Source organism: Pelophylax lessonae (genome assembly GCF_965119305.1).
Source record: "Pelophylax lessonae genome assembly, chromosome: 4".
NCBI lineage: Eukaryota > Metazoa > Chordata > Amphibia > Anura > Ranidae > Pelophylax > Pelophylax lessonae.
The window spans coordinates 325070581-325086421 of NC_138771.1; the positions used below are offsets into that span (position 1 = coordinate 325070581).

At 40.0% G+C, this 15841-nt stretch overlaps 1 protein-coding gene across 3 annotated transcripts in view; it reads right to left on the bottom strand.

Moving 5' to 3' along the window:
* The window catches only part of HTR4 (5-hydroxytryptamine receptor 4), a 730224-nt gene extending 718326 nt beyond the window's left edge, over window positions 1-11898 (bottom strand). For 2 of the 3 annotated variants that reach the window (XM_082253258.1, XM_082253260.1), the window contains exon 1: window positions 11552-11897. The gene's annotated coding sequence lies outside the window, so the exon portion shown is untranslated. Of the gene's footprint in view, window positions 1-11551 lie in introns of all 3 variants that reach the window. The other variant, XM_082253259.1, reaches the window with a different exon arrangement.
* Between the last annotated feature and the right edge of the window lie 3943 nt (window positions 11899-15841).

Here is a 15841-nt window from a genome sequence, read left to right on the forward strand (position 1 = left end):
CATTGGGTGTCCCTATCACAGTGCTCCCTTACATCAGGTACCCCATCACTATGCCCACTGACTTCAGGTTTCCCTATCTGAGTGCCCTCTTACAATAGGTGTCCCCATCAGTGTGCCACTTACATCAGATGTTCCTATCAGAGTGCCCCCATCATAGTGCCCACTGTATCTTTTAGCATCAGGTAGAGGATAGAAGCCAGGAAACAAAGCAGGCTGCAGGTCTGGATACAAGGAAGTTCCAATTCCATCCTCCAGTGATGCTAGGGGCAGGGCAAACATGTGGCATCTTTGATTGTTAGGATACCAGCAATTCTAGCAATCAATGACTGCAAAGGAGGAGGAGAACATGTGCTGGGGATTGGCTTGCTGACCGCCAAGTTGGGATAGGACTATCACTGGATTTGGGTCCACATAACGGTCTCCTATTTAGTGATGGCTATTTAGAGTGTGAGAGGAAGAGGCAGTACAAGTAGCCAATTAGTTTATGTGTTGATAAAGAGCATGCTGATAGGAGGAGAAAGCAAAGTGACAGAGAAATGAGCTCATCATTGTGTGCTGCTTCACCCTTACTGTGCAATAACAGGGTAGGGGTGGATACATTACATCTTGGCTCAGATAAAGTAATCTGAATGATATGATTTATCTATCTTTTTTATAAGCAAAGAAGGAAAACTAAAGAGCCCAAAGTACTATCTTCTCAATATGAACTGAAGAAGACCAGCTGATATCTGTAACTCACTAGCAAATATTGCATTGACAGTTTTAATATATGCATTAATGCCATTGAAATTCAGAACCAACATTAAATTCCATAAACTGCAAATCAGCTTATTATCCACCGGAGGAATATGAATTAGAAATAATGTATGAACTCCAGTTTTAATCATTTCAAAGTGTTCAATGAGCAATTCAATCAGACAGTCTGCCTGTATTTATAATTCCTATCCTGCTATTATATACTAAGAATTGATAATGTTATTTTGAATGAGAGGGTAATGCGTGTTAAGTCCAACTCATTTTGTCAAGCACACAGGTTGCTGACTGGCTGGTCACAATTCCCTAATGCTGTCAGGTCTTTCTACAGCAGAGATGAACGAGGGTCTGATTTTAGCTGACTATAGTGCAGGATATACGCATGTGCTGCAAATCAACTGTGTGATTTGACAAAGTGTTTTCCTCTAAGACTTTGATTTCAGAGCTATTTAATCTTAAAGTGATATTAAAGGCATTTTTTTTTTAAATAACAAACCTGTTACACTTACCTGCTCTGCGCCTTGGTTTTACACAGGGCAGCCCCAATCCTGCCCTTCTTGAGTTACTGCTGGTGCTCCAGGCTCCTCCCTCCTGTTGAGTGCCCCCACAGCAAGCAGCTTGCTGCGGGGGCACCCAAGCCACTGCCCTGTATGTCCATTCACACACAAAGCTGTGGCACAGCCCTGCCCCCCATCTCCCCTTATTGGCTCACTGGCTTTGATTGACAGCAGCAGGAGCCACTGGCTCAGCCAGTGAGGAGGGAGAGTCCCCGGAGAGAGCCGAGGCTCTCATTCACAATGTTGGGTCACGATGGGGCTCTGGTAAGTATTAGGAGGGCTGAGGGGCTGCTGCACAGAGAAGGTTTTTTACCTTCATGCATGGAATGCATGAAGGTAAAAAACCTTGATCCTTTAGAACCTCTTTAAGGTTTACACAGCTGCGATCCAATTTAGATGCAATTATGTAGTACAACTTGGATGTGGTTTGTATATTCTATGGGGCCAAAATCATGCTGGAATCACACCAAAGTAGTACAGGAACCTTTTCCGAAATCGCACTGTGCTGAGTTGCATTGATGTGAATGGGCACCATTGAAAACAATGTGATTTCGATTGACATGCGATTCTGTGCGACACATGTCACATCTGAAAATTCACCAGTGTAAACAGAGCCTCATCTGGCCATAGAGCTAGATTTTCGATCAAACATTACACAGCTGCGATCCAATTTAGATGCAATTATGTAGTACAACTTGGATGTGGTTTGTATATTCTATGGGGCCAAAATCATGCTGGAATCACACCAAAGTAGTACAGGAACCTTTTCCGAAATCGCACTGTGCTGAGTTGCATTGATGTGAATGGGCACCATTGAAAACAATGTGATTTCGATTGACATGCGATTCTGTGCGACACATGTCACATCTGAAAATTCACCAGTGTAAACAGAGCCTCATCTGGCCATAGAGCTAGATTTTCGATCAAACGTTTGTGTAAAAAATCAGTTCATCAGACCCTTCTTTCTTCCCATCATTAAGTCAACTAATTGAGTTTGATAACCCTTAGAATTTCATGTAGATTTTAAATAGAATGCCAGACATAATAAACAGGTTTTGTTACAATATATATAATTTTTCCCAAATTAAATCCACATTCACGGTTAGAATTTGGTATTAAAGAAAAAAAAATTCCACCATGCTCCTTTTTCACTATGGTCAAAAATGTACATCAATTTGATCCTACTATTAGAAAATCAAACAAACGTTCTAAAAATGAAAATTTTCAAACAAAATTCTACCGGTGTATTGCCAGCCTTATTCTTCAGAATGCAACACTGCAAGGTAAAGTTAGCGGGAAGTGTATGAAGGAATCATTTTAAAGGTTAGTTTTTGGAGTAAAGTGTATAAAAACAATCAATATTTTAATTTGCTGTTTTTTGTTATATTTGTTCGATATATGCAACTGCAAAAAATTATTTTAGTTCCTAATTTTCTGTACCAAGCTAAGCAACCAAGCAGAATCACTAGCTAAAAATAAAGGAATAAAAGTGAAAAAAACAGCTACATCTAAGGCAGGAAAGCTACAAATATTATATTTGTTTCAAATACGACATAGCTCAAATGACACTTCTATTTGTAGCACAGTGGTTAACTGGTTAGCACTTCCACCTATCACCAGGGTCGTCGGTTTGAATCCCAACCATTGAGTTTGCATGTTCTCCCTGTGCCTGCCTGGGTTTCCCCTGGGTACTCTGATTTTCTCCAACACTGCAAAAACATGCCAGTAGGTTAATTGGCTCCGGTCTAAATTGGCCCTAGTATGTGTAAGTATGAATGTGAGTTAGTGACCTTAGATTGTAAGCTCCTTTAAGGTTAGGGACTGATGTGAATTTACAATATATATGTAAAACTTTGTATAAATTGATGGTGCTATATACGTGTAGCACTACTCCCTAAGGACCCACAGGAATACTCTACAGGGCTTCGCCACAGGCTTATTCATATTTTTCTTCTATGACCAGTCTAGGGGTGCTGTTTTTATTTTTGGAGAACTTGGATAGGGTTGAGGGGATTGAAAGGGATACTTCAAAAACAAGAACTATGTACAACTTGAGGACTTAGTTATTCTCCAGAACAAGCTATATTAAAGTCCATGCTTGTTGTAGCAAACAGTACACTTCAGCTTTAAGATAGAAGTAGTAGTAAATATAAATTTCTTTCTTAGAGCCACAAGAGAAGAGTCCCTTTAAGTAGACGACTAGCTTGACCCGCGGCTAAATCTCTAGCACCAGAGGGGTGGTAAAAGCACATAGGTTCCCAAAATATCTCAAAGTGTCTGTACTCACTCAAGGCCCAAGGACAGCTGGTTGTCTCATTCCAACTTCCAATCAACAGCTTACTTTAATGATTTCAGCCCAGATCTTCAGCAGACAGCCCCCTCAGTCAATTCTCTTTAGTTCCAGGGTCCCAGCATCCAGGCCCTCAGGTCACCCATCTGAGACCTCACAACAGCAGACATAGCAGCAATGCTGGGAGGGCAGTGTGACCTCCAGGCTGGACTAGTCCTCTCCAGGAAAAGACCCTGAGTTCAGTGTATTCACAGAATATATGCAGTCTCCCAGCACACATCAGTTGTGTTCCAGTGGAAGAAGCATGTATAGAGAAAAGGAGAGAGCAGTGTGACAGAGAGATGAGTTCATCAGTCTGCTGCTGTCCAGTCAGAGGGTGGGAGTGGAGAGGAGACCTGCAAGCAGTACTGAACTGCAGCAGACAAAAATCAAGTCTCCCCCTTTCCCCACGTCAGACAGGGATCTGCTATGTAGCAGAGCGGTAAAAAACTCCAACCTAGATAGACAGAAATACAAATGGATAGCATAGTGGCTTAACAGTTAGCGTTTCTTTCTTATAATTTAATGGATGTAATCCTGAAATTGATGGTTAAAGTGAAATGCCTATCTCAGTTTAAGATGCATACTCTGTGTGTATATATATGTTACAGCTGCATTTTGTTCCTTACTCAAAAATGATTGTTAGATCACCCCTCCCTTCGGAGAAGCAAGATGGCGCCTCCAGAGAGAGACTCCACTCAAAAGAGAAGGCTGTCATATCCTGGAAGAAAATCTTAGATACATAGATACTCCAATCGCTAGCTTATACGTATTATATATGACTATTTCCTGTAATGGATTTTCCTCAGTCTTTATAAGGACAAAAGAGGATCAATTAAAATGAATGAACTTTTTGACTGAACTGTCTGTGTCAGCTTGGTTGATTCATTTGCGTGCAAATGACATTAGGAAGGAGCAGATATATATATATTTTCGGACTGTTCTGGTCCAAATCCAAATCAATAGCACTAGGGTCCTTTGTTTGAATCACAACCAGGAGGACACCACCTATATGGAGTTTACATATTCTCCCTGTGCTTGTGTTGGTTTCTTCCCACGCTTCGAAGATATGCTGGTAGGTAACTGGCTCCTCTCTAAATTGGCCCTATTATGAAGTAAGGACCTTAGATTGTAAGCTCCTTGAGGGCAGGACTGATGTGAATGTACAATATGTAAAGCACTGCATAAATTGTCAGCACTGTATAAATAAAAATATTTTTTCCAAGTAAAACAGCTCTCTTTTATGTTTTTCATCTGTGTGCTTAGCTCGTTGCCTGGAGTTCAGCTTTAAGTAACAAGAAACAAAACTCATTTTTTATTGTATAATGAAACATTGGTAAGGAAGAAAGCATTTACTAAAGCCCATGTAAGCATCCTTCATGTCGGTGTACATGACAACTATATTTAATCAGATATTTCTTGTAGCAGAAAAAGCATGCCAGTGTCCATAACTATAGGGAAAAGTCAGCTAGTCAAATTGTATACACATCAATGTTATAACCAAAAATAAACCTAATATAATGTGAATAGTTGGCTGTAAAACAATACAAGTGGACACTACTCCATACTGAAACCCTGAAAAGTCTACAAAACAGGAAGTACCATGATGAAAGAGTGCAAGTGGTACTAAACAGAGGATTAAGTGTACAGGTAGATCCGCTTAGGAGAGACTATTTGTTGTACGTACAAGAACAACTTGTGACAAAAGTAAAACAGTACATAAAATGGCACTGAAAACGTAAGCCTTATTGATTTATATTGCTAACAATGGCCAAAATGCTTCCTCCCCAAACCTAGCATTGGCTTCAAACTTTGGCAAAAGATCAGTAGCTATGTAATCTCCAGCAAGGTACGTGAAAAAAAAAATTCTCTTTAATTTCGTAGATCTACAGATAGACAGTTATTCAAGGGGCTGTACAAATTAACAACACATGGCAAAAAAAGTCAAGTGAGCACAAGTATAATGTGCCTAAAGGTGCCTAAAGGGTCAAAAAACCTCACATTTACAAACTTCAATACCTCCTGGTAATGTTAGGGGCTTGCAAATCCTCCCAAATACCTCCCTATTTGTACCTCAGTATGAAGGATCACTTTTGTGACCAATGGGGATATGGGAGGAGGCAGGCCAGCCCTTTATGCTACCAGTGTTGACTCCTGTGTATTGGAGAGCCCCTTATTTCAGGACTCCCGGGGTGTTCCAAAAGGCATGTGACAGTATGGTCAAGGAGAACTAGGACGTGAAATTAATGCATCTAGTCACTTTACATTGACTGACATACTTTAGTTCACCAACACCTTGCACATAGAAGCATGAGGCTACTTAACATAAATTGTGGGTATCGCTCTGCTCCCAGGATACACAACTGCCATGTACAGCTGACCACAGTAATGAAGGCTGTTTGCAGCTTAAGTGGTTATATGGCACTGCTTGCGTAAACTCACACAAATGTATGGGCGTACAACCCTGGACGCAGACAGTTTGCTTGGGTTTATGCAAGTAGTGGCATAAACCAGTGTACAGGAGCATACAGTTATTCATTATTAAAAGAGAAATTTGGGATTTAAAAAAAAAAAACAATCATATTTACCTAGATAAATGCAACGTCTGTCCCCCCTTGGCTCTGCAGTGAGAGCTTAAACAAAGCTGATTGATCAGTTCTCCCCCTCCGCTCTGAACAGAGAGCCGTGACTGTCAGTCAGCGGCTCTCTGCTTTCCCCTCCAGCATTTACTGAAGCGCTGGGCTATGAAGAGGGAGGGAGGGGCTGGCTCAGGCTCTCAGCAGATCACTGAGAGGCTGAGCCATGTGCCAGCCCAGGCTTCTGGGTGGATCCGGACTATATAGTCAGGATCTTTCCCGAGCCTAGACTAGCTGAATGAAGTCAGCCGATAGTCATAGAAATATGCCCACAATTTATGCTGTATGCCAAATAACACCTGTGTGTATGAGAAGGTTTGGTTTTGCAGTGTCTTATAAAATTCACATCCTACCAATAAATAGTCACTTTTTATGCATACAGAACCTTGTGACACCAGCAAAAAATAACATACAACAGTGGCACCAGGAAACACACACCCTACATATATTACAAACACTTGCATTGGTATGCACATTTTAATTTACATTTTCGTGTACAACATGTGTCAAACGCAAGGCCCTTGTGCTGAATCCAGCCTGCCAGGCCATTTCATGTGGCTCTCACACCTCTCCTATACCTGCGGCATCACCATGTATCCACCTCCACCTTGTCTCAGGAGACAACAGCAGAGAGGAGGACAGAACTCCTCTGCCAGATCCTGTGCTTCTCTATGCAGCTGCGGAGAGACACGTCTCTGCTACAGGAGTGTGAGTGGGTTCCATGCCAATGTGCACCTGCCCTTCACAGCTTAAGTCTTAAGTTATTGCTGAAACCAGTAACAAGCAAATGTAGAGGCAATTATTTATAAAGATAAAGAGTAGATACATTTTTATAGTCGTACAAATACAACCGGCCCATTAAAGGCAAGCGTATCGCAGATGCAGCCCGCAATGTAATTTAATTTGATACCCTTGATAGAGAGAAGCAAATGTATTCTTATGTAGCTCAACTAATGCCCCATACACACGTGCAGATTATCTGCAGACTTTTGTCTGCAGACTTACCAAAACCATATAATATGAGGTCAAACCTAAACACTTTCAATTTGTATGCAATCCGGCAGGCCCTTGCACTACATAGAAAAGGTAAGTCTGCAGACAAAAGTCTGCAGATAATCTGCACGTGTGTATGGGGCATTAGGGACCATATACTACACACACTAAATCATTTGAATATTTGCTGCAGTCAGTTTGTATGTGAAGGTGTGTGCCTATTGTGCTAAAATTCTAATTTTTCTTTTAGTTTAGAATCTGTTGAAATGCAAAATAATATTGCCAGTTGATTGTGAAAAGTGTGCATGAAAAATAAAAAGGCTTTTCCATCAAGTAACCAAATGACTTAGAATCCAGCTACGATATCTCTCTTCTTTTCCCACCTTTAGACTTTTTGGGTGTTTCTAGTTACCTTTACTTGTTCCCACTCATCATGTTGTATTCTCTTTAATGGGAAAATAATTTAAAAAAATCAATTGTGGAATGCAGAACCCCCTTCATAATGGCCAGGTCAACTGTGTAAATCCTTAACATTTAAAACAGGGATCTTCCCACCAGTGTCCACAACAGACTGAAGGAACCAGTATGTGGTTTAACGTTCTATCATCGAACAAGAGCTGAAATATCTGTTTTTGGTGGACTGACCTATACGGGTACACTGGTTCCGATGTGATATTAACCAACAACAACAGGATTGTAAACACTCACTGCCACCTATTGCAATTGGAGTGGACTTGAAAAACCTCCTAGTGACTTTAGTGTGAATGTAGGTAAAACTGTATTCCCACTCCTGAAGAAGAAATGACTGTTAACAATCTGGTAATAATATTGGGGTTGATTTACTAAAATTGGAGAGTGCAAAATCTGGTGCAGCTGTGGTTACTATGCATAGCCACACCAGATTCTGTGTGCACCAGTTTTAGTAATTCTCCCCCATTGTGTCTTCTTTTTAAGTTTTTTGCTATAATGGTGAATTAGTACATCATATTCATTTATTTGTAGCATACCTCCAAACTTTCTGATATAGAGCAAAGGGAAAGCTTTCACTGTAAAACTTACTAAAGCACACTTCCTCTACCATACGGAGTATAATGTGCAAACAATGAACATTTAGACCCACCAGTTTTTTTATTTTTTATACCAGTTCTTCTTTATATTAACAAGAACAATTGTCATAATCTGAAAGGTAAATAGAATTTTAATGAACTATAACAAAGCAATTAAATAGTACCTTTATTTCTATATATATATCTATATATATATATATATATATATATATATATATATATATATATATATATATAGATATATATATATATTTCAGGTACTTATGTAGCACTGTCAATTTACGCAGCGCTTTACATATACATTGTACATTCACATATACATATACACATATATATATATATATATATACAGGTGGTCCCTGGGTTACAAACATCCAACTTACTAACGACTCCTACTTAAAGAGGGAGACAACAAGAAGTAAGAGGAAATCTATCCCTAGGAATGGAAATTCACTCCTATAAGAGTTCTCATAGGAAAAAGGTGTCTCCAATGAAGTTTTATCACCAATCCTTGTTTCCACAACAACACAAAATTTTCAAAATCCAATTGTCACGGGGGTAGAAAGTGAGGTGAAATCTTCTGAACGGGGACATAGACAGCAAAACTAACATTACAGGGGTGTTAACCCCTTCCCTATGCTATCCAAAAAAACGTAAACAGTTTTTTTTTTTGGCTGGAGCTAAGCTTAAAAAATGTACCTGTTGAGAAATATATTCAACCTAAGAACAAACCTACAGACCCTATCTTCTATCTTGTTTGTAACCTGGGGACCATCTGTATATATATATATATATATGCAGTAAACCCCCCTCCATTGCGGGGGTTACGTTCCGGACCCAGCCGCGAAAAGTGAAATTCCGCGAAATAGAAAAACCCTATTAAAATGCATTGTAGGCATGTTTATTTTACTGTCACTGTACGTGTAGAAGCATTTTAAGGTCTTTAAACACACTTTTAAAACAATAGAAACTTATTTAAACACATAAAAGATACTAAGAGACAGAGCAAGAGCTATGAAAAACACAAAAATCTTTCATTTTTAATGATTTATATAGTAAAATAACATTACAAAAAAAAACGCGAATTACCGGGACCGCAAAAACTGAACCGCGATGGAGCGGGGGATTACTGTATTACAAAAGAGAGAGAGAGAGTTGTATGCCTAAAAAGATGGAAAACTGAATAGGATTGAGGAACACTGAGTGTTGGTTGTGATAGAGGGTCTGTCCCTCCAATAACCTATTTCAAACTTAGACCAGCATACTTTGCTTTACATAGGAACTCTTTTACACATTTTTTCTTTTTTAATTACAGGTACCTGTATAAGGAAATCTGTGATCTGTTAGTGAAATTGGATTTTGGAAACACTGGGTACATCCAATTTGCACCTGACTTGTTTTAGGTTCATAGCTCACTCAAAAGTAAAGGAATGATAAGGATGACAACCCTAAAAATTGGACTTTCATTACAGCGATGATGGCTCTCCTATTTCTATTCTGACAAACTCCCTTTAAACAATATTGGGCTCATTAAGGTATAGTGCAAAGATCCAAGATCATGCGGTGTAAAATCTGGCAACCAAAAGAAAAGAATCCAAAATCATCTCATAAGTGGTGTAACTACAATCAAGGGAATTTTGATTGGTTGCCATGAGTGACTGCAATTTGCACATTTTCATTGCGCTTTCCACTATCTGCTAAGTCTGCAGGTGTTTTCTGTTTTAAAGAGGTTGAGTAGTTTGCATTTTATTACTTTGTAGAAAAGAAGGACCTGTTTTAAAGAAACTACAGTTCACACACACTGATAATTTGCTTAACCTTGAGAAACAAGCATGTAATACTGGAACTTCCATCCTGTCTTACCCAGAAACAGTGCTGTACTTATATAAGCTGAGCGGATCATTTTGCTTTTCCGTTATAGCATATAGATGGCTATTTGTGTCACCTGATTACCACATGTCTCTATTTTAATTTAATTTTATATATATTTATATATATATATATATATATATATATATATATTTATATATATATATATATATATATATATATATATTATAATATATATATGTGTGTATACATATGTATGTGTATAATATATATATATATATGTATATATATATATATATATATATATATATATATATATACATATATATAATTATATCCTACATTTGCTGCTGAAGAACTAGAGAAGCTCATTACGTCTCTTTTCCCATAGATTTGACTCCTGCTGATACTCAGCTGGTTTCTAGCTATTTATCCAGTGACACAGACCCTGACACCAGATGCTTTTAGAGATTTCACTGCAGAGATATAAAGGTTCTTGAATTCCGCCTTCTTTTTTTTTTTTTTTTTTTTAATCACTGGCACAAGATCTTAGTTTAAGCACAAACTGTGTTACTATAAAAAGCTATAAAGTTGCCTTAACAGCTCACAAACACATGGCCAGTGCCAGTGATCAGAGGCATATTGGAGTATTACCACCACTTCTACCTACTGAAAAAAAAGTACATTTTGCTATGTTGTATCTGAGTTCTAAAAATTGCAGTAGAGAAAAGTAATGTGTTGCCCAGAGCAACTTATCAAATTCCATACCTGCAGTATGTCATAGAGTCCAAACCAGACCGGTTGCTTTAGGTAATGACTTTTGCTTCTCTGTGCTCCAATACCCACATACCACCACCCTATGGCTCCAGGCTACATTTTGTTGACTTAAGCTGGCCATACATTATACAATTTTCTTGTCCAATTTCCTTTAGATTTACCTTCAACTATGTAGTGCAAGCAGGGCAGAAGGGACAGCTGCCCTGAGCATAATGGTTTATTGCATGGATAGGGGCGCTCTGACCCTAACCCTGAGGGAAGGGGAGGGGGCACAATTTGGCATCTTCGCCCTGGGCACTGGATAACCTTGTCCCAGCACTGAGTGCAAGAGCTTGCTTGATTACATTCAAATTGAAAGTGCTTTGTATTATATATGGGAAAATTGTACAAGAACATTTTATAATGTATGGCCAGCCTTAGTTGTATTTTAAAGGGAAATGAAATAAAGTAGATTTTACAGTACAAATTCTGTATAAAGGCTATATTGCAGACAGATACACAAGATCTCCTTTACATGGGTGACAGAAGATGCTGCAGTTTTGACAGGCAGCCAGCAGAAATATCAAACAGAAGGTATATACAGTATAACACAAGGGATATGATTCTTACCATTGCAGTGAGGGTGCAGAGGGAAGTCCTAAATGCATGTTAGGATTACCACTTGCTGATCACAGTCCTCATTCTTAGTCCTGCATCCAGAAACACAAAATGATGGGATGCCCTTTGGATCCAGAGGATGATGATGCTCCTTCCCTTTGCAGTCTCAGTTATTCCATATATAAGGCTCATTCCTGTCCATGTTAGCCCCAGTATAGTTTTCCTCTAGCCTGGAAGTTTTCAGATGTGTCTACAGCTTCGCAGCAAGTGGAGCTACCTGGGAAGTGCAGACGTTGTCTGTGCTGAGCACTTAGTGAGCACACTGCTCAGCTCTGCCTTGTATACACATTCATTGAGAGAGCGAGCCAATGGGATGCTTGCAGCACAGGACGAGGATCGGACCTCTACAGCGCAGCATTACACTGACAACGAGTAAAGCGCAGCAGTACACTACGGGGCGAGCGCAGCAGTACTCTGACAGCGAGTACAGCGCTGCATTACACTACGGGGCGAGCGCAGCAGTACACTGACAGCGAGTACAGCGCTGCATTACACTACGGGGCGAGCGCAGCAGTACACTGACAGCCAGTCCAGCGCATCATCCTCACCTCTCTAATGACCTTTGCTGCTTCCAAACTAATTACCAATCTTCTCCCTGCCCTAGGCTAAATGTCAAATAAAGCTCTCCGTTTTTTTTCTCCTGTGAAGTCAAGGAAAAGGGGTTAATGTACGCTGTGCAGAGGTCATATGCAGCAAAATCCCCGAGACTAGTTAATCATTAGGTGCATGGCTATAGGGCAATATAACAAAACGTGTGGCTCTATTGATGAAGGTACTAATCTAAAATTAGAAGCAGCGCTTCATTTATAATGCACACCTAATAATAGTAATCTATATTTGGATCGATCCTTTAAAATGAAGCTATCGTTATACCAACTGGACTATTTGCAAAGTATCTTGTCAAATCAAAGTGTGCATAGGTGATAGAAGCACTAAGAAAAGCAGTTTGGTGGTGAAAGGGTGCTTTGTGTTCCTCACAAGCTCATTTAACCTATTAAGGGACAGTTCACACCACATGCAGTCCAGTGCGTTTTTTCTGCATCAAAAACACATGGAAAGTAGGTTATATGGTTTCTGAAGGCATAGTTCACACCAGAGCTTCCAGTTCCAGCACGTTCCAGTTCCAGAAAAAAAAAAAGTAGAACATGCTGCATTTTTTTTATGCACTGGACTGTACTGAAATGCTGTAAAACGCATAGATTATGCACTGGAAAACACCTAAACGCACCAAAAATGCACAGGAACACACATGACCTTATTTAAGGTTAAGAAAAAAGAGGGGGGAAAAATGCACTGGACTGCATCAAAAGCGCACCAAAAACGCATCAAAAACGCGCATGCAGAAAAGCATCGGGAACACATCCGGACTGCGTTTTAATGGTGTGAACTGGCCCTTAGTGCCAGAGCTATTTCCTCCTTATATCCCCCAGTCCTAAAGCCATTTATTCCCTATATCCTTCTGAGTCCCAGAGTTTTTTCTCCCTATATCCCCCTTGAGTCTTTCCTCACTATATCCCCTCTTGCATCCTAAATAATTTTCCATCCTTTCTTCCTGAATCCCAAAGCCTTTTTCTCCCTAAAATCCTCTTTATTCTCAGAGCCCTTTCCTTACCTTTATCACCTCAAACCCAAGTGCCTTTTACTTCTTATATCTCCTTGAGTCCCAGAGACCTTTCTTTCGTATATATTTCCTGATATTCAGAGCCCTTTTCATCCTCTCCCTCCGGCTTTTCCTCTCTGTATTCCCAAGGGTCCAAGAGCCTTTTTTCCTCTATATCCCCATGAGTCCCAGAGACCTTTCTTTCGTATACATTTCCTCTCTGTATCCCCAAGGGTCCAAGAGCCTTTTTCCCTCTATATCCCCATGAGTCCCGGAGACCTTTATTTCGTATACATTTCCTGAGATTCAGAGCCTTTTTCATCCTATCCCTCTGAATCCTAGAGGCTTTTCCTCTCTGTATCCCCAAGGGTCCAAGAGCCTTTTTTCCTTTATATCCCCTTTAATCCCAGAGACCTTTCTTTCGTATATATTACCTGTTATTCAGAGCCTTTTTTATCCTATCCCTCCAGATCCTAGAGGCTTTTCCTCTCTGTGTCCCCAAGGGTCCAAGAGCCTTTTTTCCTTTATATCCCCTTGAATCCCAGAGACCTTTCTTTCGTATATATTTCCTGTTATTCCGAGCCTTTTTTATCCTATCCCTCCGAATCTTAGAGGCTTTTCCTCTCTGTATCCCCAAGGGTCCAAGAGCCTTTTTTCCTCTATATCCCCATGAGTCCCGGAGACCTTTCTTTCGTATACATTTCCTGAGATTCAGAGCCTTTTTCATCCTATCCCTCCGAATCCTAGAGGCTTTTCCTCTCTGTATCCCCAAGGGTCCAAGAGCCTTTTTTCCTCTATATCCCCATGAGTCCCGGAGACCTTTCTTTCGTATACATTTCCTGAGATTCAGAGCCTTTTTCATCCTATCCCTCCGAATCCTAGTGGCTTTTCCTCTCTGTATCCCCAAGGGTCCAAGAGACTTTTTTCCTTTATATCCCCTTGAATCCCAGAGACCTTTCTTTCGTATATATTTCCTGTTATTCAGAGCCTTTTTTTTATCCTATCCCTCCGAAACCTAGAGGCTTTTCCTCTCTGTATCCCCAAGGGTCCAAGAGCCTTTTTTCCCCCCTATATCCCCTTGAGTCCCAGAGACATTTTTTCCTTATATACTCTATTATATTGTCAAAAATATTTGTATGCCTGCCTTTACACACACAAGGAACTTTAATGGCACCCCAGTGTTAGACTGTAGGGTTCCATATTGAGTTAGCCCACCCCTTGATGCTATAACAGCTTCAACTCTTCTGGGAAGGCTGTCCACATGGTTTAGGAGTGTGTCAATGGGAATGTGTAACAAATATTTCAGAAGTGCATTTATGATGTCAGGCACAGATGTCGGATGAGAAGGCCTGGCTCGTAGCCTCTGCCCTGCCCCCTGCCTACTTGTCACAGGATTTGACTGACGGCAGCAGGAGCCAATGCCTGTGAAGCAAAGCCTGTGAAAGTGGGGAAAAAAGGAGAACAGCTGAAGACGGACACATTAAGGTAAACCTTTAAGTCTCAGTGACCTTCTCCTTATATCCCTTTGAGTTTCAGAGTCTTTTTCGCCTCACCTCCCTAGGGTCCCAAAACATTTTTGTTTCCAAATCCCCCTGAGTCCCAAAGCCTTTTCCACTCTATATGCCCCGGAGTCCAAACGCCTTTTCCTTCCCATATCCCCCTCGAATTCCCAGAGCATTTTGTTCCCTATATCCTTTTATTTGCAGGAGTCTTTTCCTCCCATTATCCCCCTGAGTGCCAGGACTTTTTTTTTGGAGATGTTGCAATTCTGTACCTGATACCTGTTAACTTTGTAGTCTTTGATTTAATATTCCATTCATTGATTTTGCACATTTTGGACACTATTGCACTTCACGGTGGATTTTGCAAACAATGGATCCATTGAGTATATGAGCACTAGAGTTATTATTATTGATAACGTCTTCAATGCTATGCCGAAGGGTTGCAGACCTAAGGATTTAGAAGAAACATTGAAGCAACTGAAGCTTGTTTTGGATAAACAGATGAGAACATGAAGGGATATGGTTACACTACAAAAGTATCTTAAGGAAGGAATAAATCCAAGACAAATATCCCAATGATGTCATTAATGATAAAAAAAAAAAAAAAGAAAATCCTATCCATGTCACCTTCAATGCTCATTATACCATTAGTGTCAGTTCACACTGATCCGACCCGACTTCAGGCGACCAATGCCGTCTCCCGTGCACCGCAACTTCGGCGCGGCTTGCAACGACTTCACATAATGGAAGTCAAGGCAAGTCGCTCCGACTTTGCAAAAAAAAAGGTGCAGGAACCTTTTTCTAAGTCGGAAGCGGCTTGAGTCGCTCCTATTAGAACGGTTCCATTGCACAGCATGGACCGCTACTTGTCAGGCGACCAAGTCACCTGACAAGTCGGAACAGTGTGAACCGGCAGTTACCCCCCTTTTTTGTTTTCTTTTTGCATTTTGTTTATTTTATTCTCACTTTTCATGTATATTAATGCTAAAATGAGTATGTTATTTTATGTAAAAGACATATCTCAATAAAAATGTTATTGTTCAAAAAAAAATAAAAAATCTAGAGGAATGTTCTTTTGTTTTTTTTTAAAGAATTGTAAGAGGAAGTTTATGCTGTACTTATACAGAAAAGGAAGAAAGA